Source organism: Pteronotus mesoamericanus, unplaced genomic scaffold (genome assembly GCF_021234165.1).
Source record: "Pteronotus mesoamericanus isolate MK-2021 breed Mesoamerican mustached bat unplaced genomic scaffold, CSHL_Meso_final contig_26, whole genome shotgun sequence".
NCBI classification, from domain to species: domain Eukaryota; kingdom Metazoa; phylum Chordata; class Mammalia; order Chiroptera; family Mormoopidae; genus Pteronotus; species Pteronotus mesoamericanus.
The window spans coordinates 10,753,192-10,759,257 of NW_026555109.1; the positions used below are offsets into that span (position 1 = coordinate 10,753,192).

The 6,066-nt window shown below is 38.5% G+C and overlaps 1 pseudogene; it reads left to right on the forward strand.

Annotated features, from left to right (window-relative positions):
* Positions 1-2,243: 2,243 nt before the first annotated feature.
* On the forward strand, positions 2,244-2,696 carry LOC129071174 (protein FAM136A-like; annotated as a pseudogene).
* Positions 2,697-6,066: the final 3,370 nt, after the last annotated feature.

The following is a 6,066-nucleotide window of genomic DNA, read 5'->3' on the forward strand; positions in this document are numbered from 1 at the left end:
TCTCACTTATATGTGGAATAAAAAAAAAAAAATGTTGCATTTATAGAAACAGAGGGTAGAATGGTGGTGACCAGAGCCTGAAGGCAGGGAAGATGGGAAGATGAGGAGATGCTGATCAAAGGGTGTAAGTTTTCAGTTATCAGATGAATAAGCTCTGGTAACTATAGCAGTTACTAATACTGGAAATTTGCTGCAAGTAGATCTTAAGTATTCTCACTATAATAAAATAAATAAAAATGTAACTATGTGAGGTAATAAAGCTATGAATTAACCCGATTAACGTGATTGTGGTAATCACTTCATTAAGTATACGTATATTGAATTATCACATTATACACTTTAAATATATACAATTTTGTTAGTTATATCTCAATATAACAGGAAAAAATAAAATTAACCTGAACCATGTTCTGATCCTCTGATCTGATGACATGCATTTTATCTAATAACACTGAACAACTCAACCTACTTCTTCCTAGAGGAAAAAAGAGAAAAGACTGCGCCTATGAAGCTACTCAGTTGCCCAAAAGAAAACTGTGATTCTGATACAAATATTAATAACATGGACAGGTGGGTACTCGAATCAACTCTTATTCTGAAGGAAAAGTATGTGTTACCAGTAAAAACTAGGTGAACATGAGACAAACTAGGTGATTAGAGAGGTATATTGAGCACAGAAACTGATTTTGTCTTGAAAACATTTGCTAAATCAGAAAAAAAAATCACAGTGTGCTGGGGTCAGGTTAACCACAGGACAAGTTAGGTGAGGCATATAAGGGGAGATTCTTCTCCCATAAATTGGGGCCCAAAAGGGCTATTTTCTCAGACGACCCCTCTCCAACTGAGGAGTGCAAGGGAAATCACCTGCCTGAAACTGTGCAGAGGTGAAAAACTGCATCTCAGAAACTGCATCTCAGAATGTAGGAAGACAAGGTGTTTTTCTGTGAGTTTTATGTTCCAGAGCCATACTGAGCAAAGCCTAGCATGCTGTTAGGACTGATCTTGTCCTGCCACAGCCTCAGTTTCCTGGCTGATGCAAGTGAAGACACTCTCTGAAAAATGCATTCTCACTCTGGGCCCCAAATATTCCCACAAACAAATGTCAAGAAAAATATGAAACCAGGACACAAAAAAAACTAAGCACAAGCAAAGAGGCTCCATCCATAAACAAAGCCTGGTGATTTAATAGAAAGATTAAATAAACAACATGCTTGATTTGTCAAACATAGTCTATAAAGTAACTATGCTTTATAGGCTTAATGAACTAAAAAAAAAAAAGGTTGAAAATATATGGACAAAAAAATCTATAAAGAATTAACAAACAGATTTTTTAAATATTCACAGAACTTCCTGTTGAAATTAAAAATATAGTAACTAAAACTTAAAAAGCAAGGTATGAATTTAGTGGCAGGTTGGATACACTGAAGAATCAGGCTCTACCACATGTCCTGCTGCGCCTTGCTTTCCCTTTGTGTGCTTCGGTCACCCCACCAACGCTTCACCTACCACACTGGCTGATGGAAATTTCTGTGAAGAAACGAGATGGCAGGAGGCTGACTGTAACAGTGAAAAATTGTAATGGTGGGAAAGTGTAACCCATCCCACCATTCTTTTGACATTGTTTCTGTAAGTGCTGACTCTGACTAATATGTAGCTTGTAGGTGAACAGCATGTTTATATAAGAATCTTAAGAACTAACTTCAAAATGTACAGACTCTGACCTTCAGGCATCCCAGTTCCAGGAGATTTGCTGACCTTCAACCATGGAGACAGGATGACGTGAATCCAGGATGACTAAACCAGGATGATGCACACCAGACTGTCACTTGTCTTATTGGAACCGACTGTGTTAGTCTGCACGTAGAGAACTTTCAGTGCCCTCTTTTGATCTTTGTTCTGTTCTCCTTCCCTCATAAAAACCTCTGCTTCTACTGAGAGGTAGAGATGGTTTTGAGACAAGAGTTTCCATGGTCCCTCATCTTCCCAGGGAAATGGGCTCTGTGACATGAGTCCCTTCCAGGTGGCCAGCACCTGAAAATAAACCACTTTCCTTCACATCAACATGTGCCTCTTGAATATTGGCTTTCTTAGACACAGGCAGCTGTACCTGCATTTGGTTACATGACTCTGAAGATGACCAGGAGCAGGAAACTCATGAGAAAGAAGAGGAGGAAGAAACAGTGAGAAGGAGACATGAGCACATCAGATGACATGGATAATGACCTAGAAAAGAAAAAGCACAGATGTGGGTGTGTTGCAGCCTGGTACATCTCAGGGTCACAGTGGCGGACCTGCAGCAGCTTCGGGTGCTGAAGGCGGCGGACTCCATGGTGAAGAGTCTGGAAAAAGAGAATATCCAGAAGATGCAGGGCCTCGTGTTCTGGTGGTGCAGCAGCTGTTGGGAGGACAGGCAGGCATCCATGTAACAGGTGTACCACTGCAGTGAGAACTGCTACATGCCTCTGGCTCAAGCCCAGGCCCTGGTTACCAGTGAACTGGAGAAGTTCCAGGACCTCTTGGCCCAGTGCACCATGTGCTGCAACAACAAAGCCAAAGATTCAATAGATGCAGGGAGTAAAGTGCTTCAGAAGAGGCAGCTGGAGAGTTATATGACCAAGTGTGTGGGTAACCATATGACCCTCATTTCAACCACAACCAAGAAGACAAAGGAGTCTCTCTCACCCATTCAGAAATAGAAGACTGCCATTGGTCATCGGGGCTGAGGGCAGGAATCTCTTTAAAATGAAGAATGAGAATTTTGGTCTTTCAAGCAGAGTTTATGAATGAAGAAATTAAGGATAGCAGCACGGTTGAGACATGTGTCACTTACCTCTGGACACTGGTTCTTTTATGCTTTAATCCTAGAAAGTGAAATGAAAAAAACTGGTGCAAAATTTGGGTCAGATAGTTCTTGACAGACTAAATTTTATGTAGCAAATGCTTATCCTGGCAGTAGGTATTTCCCTCAAACCCAGCCAGAGCCCTCCGAGGTATAACAGGCTGGCAGGTTCCTCTAACTTGCCAGAGATCTGGTGGAATGTGAGGAAAGGCGTTCCTGTTTGTTGCCAACCTCCTGTTTACCAGAAGCATCACCACACCATTCTTCATAAACTGTAAGACAAAATCTATGAGGTCACTAATTTAAAAGGGAAAAAGTGGTTTCTGTGTGTTTGTTTTGCTTGGTTTTGTTCTATATCCAAGGGCATTAAGTTGATTTAAGATATGGCATTGGGAGAGGTAGTTTGGATAAGAACTTTGAAAGGTTCCTTTGGATATCCGTTTCTATACATCAAGATGTGGATATTCTTAAATTCTCACACATTACATCTTTCAGCTTGGAGATCCTCCAAAAACATGAGAGGCAATGTCATGCTAGGTGTGGAAAGCAGACCTTCCTTCTCACTGGCTGCCATGATGGGGCCCTAAGTCTGTCTGTAGCAGAGTGAGAAGATCTTGCAGTGGTACTTTACCTTGAAGGGAAGGGGGCTTTTGATGTGCTATATAGCAATATCCAGGAATGAACAACAAAAGAGGAACTGTTAGCTACTTAATTAAGAGAGTTATGAAGTAGTGGGTTTGGGAAAAAAATCTGGTTTTCAGGAATGAAACCTAAACCCACTATTGCTTACTTAGCCCCCTGAAGTAACAGAGCCCTACTGAGACAATCCTTTGGTAACAGGAAGGTCAAGGTAGAAAAAGTAAACAACTCAAGTGAATTGTGGCTCCTTTCAGCAAAAAAGAAGCAGTGCACCCCTCCCATTCCCAATGTCACTTTTGCCTGGGAGCTTTGCAACATGCAGTATTCCTACCCCAGCTCTGGCACCTTACCGCTTTGATAAGGACCTGTTGTCTTTTTACCAACTTACTAATTGAAATGGCAATATAGCTTTTCTGTTTGCTGTTTCAGGACTATGATAGATTTTCCCAGTCATTTGGTTTTAAAAAATAAATGGTTTAATTTAAAAAAGAAAAAGAAAAAACACAAAATTAGTGAAGGTGACTAGGCCACCAGAAGAAAAAACTGAATTACAGGAAAAGATGAAAAAATAAGACTGCTCTTTGTTCCTTTCTAATATTCTAAACATGGTCAACTTTGAATAGAAAATTCTGCCCATGAAAGAAACACCACTCCTGAACATGATATAACACACAAAATGAACCACAATTAAAACACCAAGCAGAGAATTTTCAATGGACAGAGGGAAAGAATCTAAATTTTTAAAGGTATTAGTTCTCTAGGGCTGCCATCACAGAGTACCAAACACTGGGTGACTTACAACAACAGAAATTTCTTGTCTCACATTTCTGGAGAATGAAAAGTTTAAAAGCAAGTACATTGCATGGCCAAGAAATATGATGTCTTAATTTGCTTGACCTGGGCTCATCTTTGTGCATTTGAAATTAAAATATAAGACAGAAATTATATAGTTATTTTTTAAGTCACCATCATCAAACTCTGCCAATCAGTAGGAATGGAGGTCCAGACAGATATTTCACACATTCTTAAAGAATCCTCTTTGCATGACTCACTGGCATTTGTAGTTACTGGTAAATTCAAAAAAATATATGCATAAGAATTAAGACCCTTGCAGGATGCAAGCCATCTGTTCTAACATGCCATTCATACATATTCTTTATTTCCTTTTTATCTGCCATACAATTTCCCCACTATCACAGAGATTTTCCTCTGCATGAATCCTCCCAAACTGTGCTTTAATTCTTTACTGCTGTGGTTGCAAAAATATAAAAAACTGTACAATTTATTCTTTTCTAACATTAGTATATCATTCGTACGTCTAAAAGTATCTTGCTGAATTGGTCTTTTCATAAACTTATAATGATAGTATATTCTATTTTTACAAAGCATACTATGTATATTTTCAAACATGGAAGTGTATAATTGAAATAGGGAGGAGGAGAAGAAAGTAAGAGACTAGGATGTTATAGGAATAACCTGTGTGAATATTGAAAACATCAAAATCAACAGGGGAGAGAATAACAAAGAATGAAGTGAGGAATGAACCAGAAGTCTGCAGGTGGCTATTATGAACCCCATGTTCTACAAGAAGAAATCAAAGCACAGAGACATTAGTAACCTGCCTTAAAAGAAGCAGAGCATGGACTGGAACCAGTAGTCCAGCTCCAGAGCCCATACTCTTAACTCTCACCTCTCCAAGTATGAGACGACAAAGTCTGATACAACCCCAGCCACCATTATCTTTCAAAAGTAGCTTTTATTAAACCAAGAAAAGCATCATCATGACTGATAACTAGATGAGATGATCTTTATATCTGATTCCATGCCCACTGAATTTCTTTCAGTCTGTTTTTTTCTGATGTTGTGGCACTCTCTTGATATTCAAAAATATTAAACGACATGCAGACAACATTATTTAACAAATTGCCCTACATTGTGAGTAAAATGTTTTCACTCATAGCCATATAGGCTGAATGTATCATAGAGGGTGCAGTATAAATTGCTCCTCCATTATACATAAATGGTTGTGTTTACATTTATGTGCTTATATACAAAAAAACCCTACATATGCATACATACTCAGTGAAAAAAAAGTTGGATTTGCCTATGTAATCTCTATTAGGGCCAAGAAGAAGGTAGGTGGCCCTAGCTGGGGACCTGAACATACACCAGATGGCTTAGAGTATGGACAAAAAGTCCCAGACTGTTTTCCATTCATTATGTGATTCTATTTTTTTTTTAAATCTCAAGCCTAACTCTTCTTATACTCATTTGCTTCATAGTGCTATGGAGACATGCAAACATAAAAATCTAAAGATGGTAACACATAATTTATTTTTATGCACCTATATATAAAGTTCTGTGAGTATTTATAATTAGGTCTAATACAAATAAACAAGAAACACTTCCTTATAATAAACTTTGAAAGTCTTACCATATCTCTGAGGTACATTTCTGAGAATAAGAATTGTTTGACAAATGACGTAAGAAGTAAGTCAAAGATAGACTAATCAAAGAAACCAACTTACCTGACAGAGTATTGTGTTTTCCCCCAGAAATCCTTAATGAAAAATACCATGCTTTTTTGC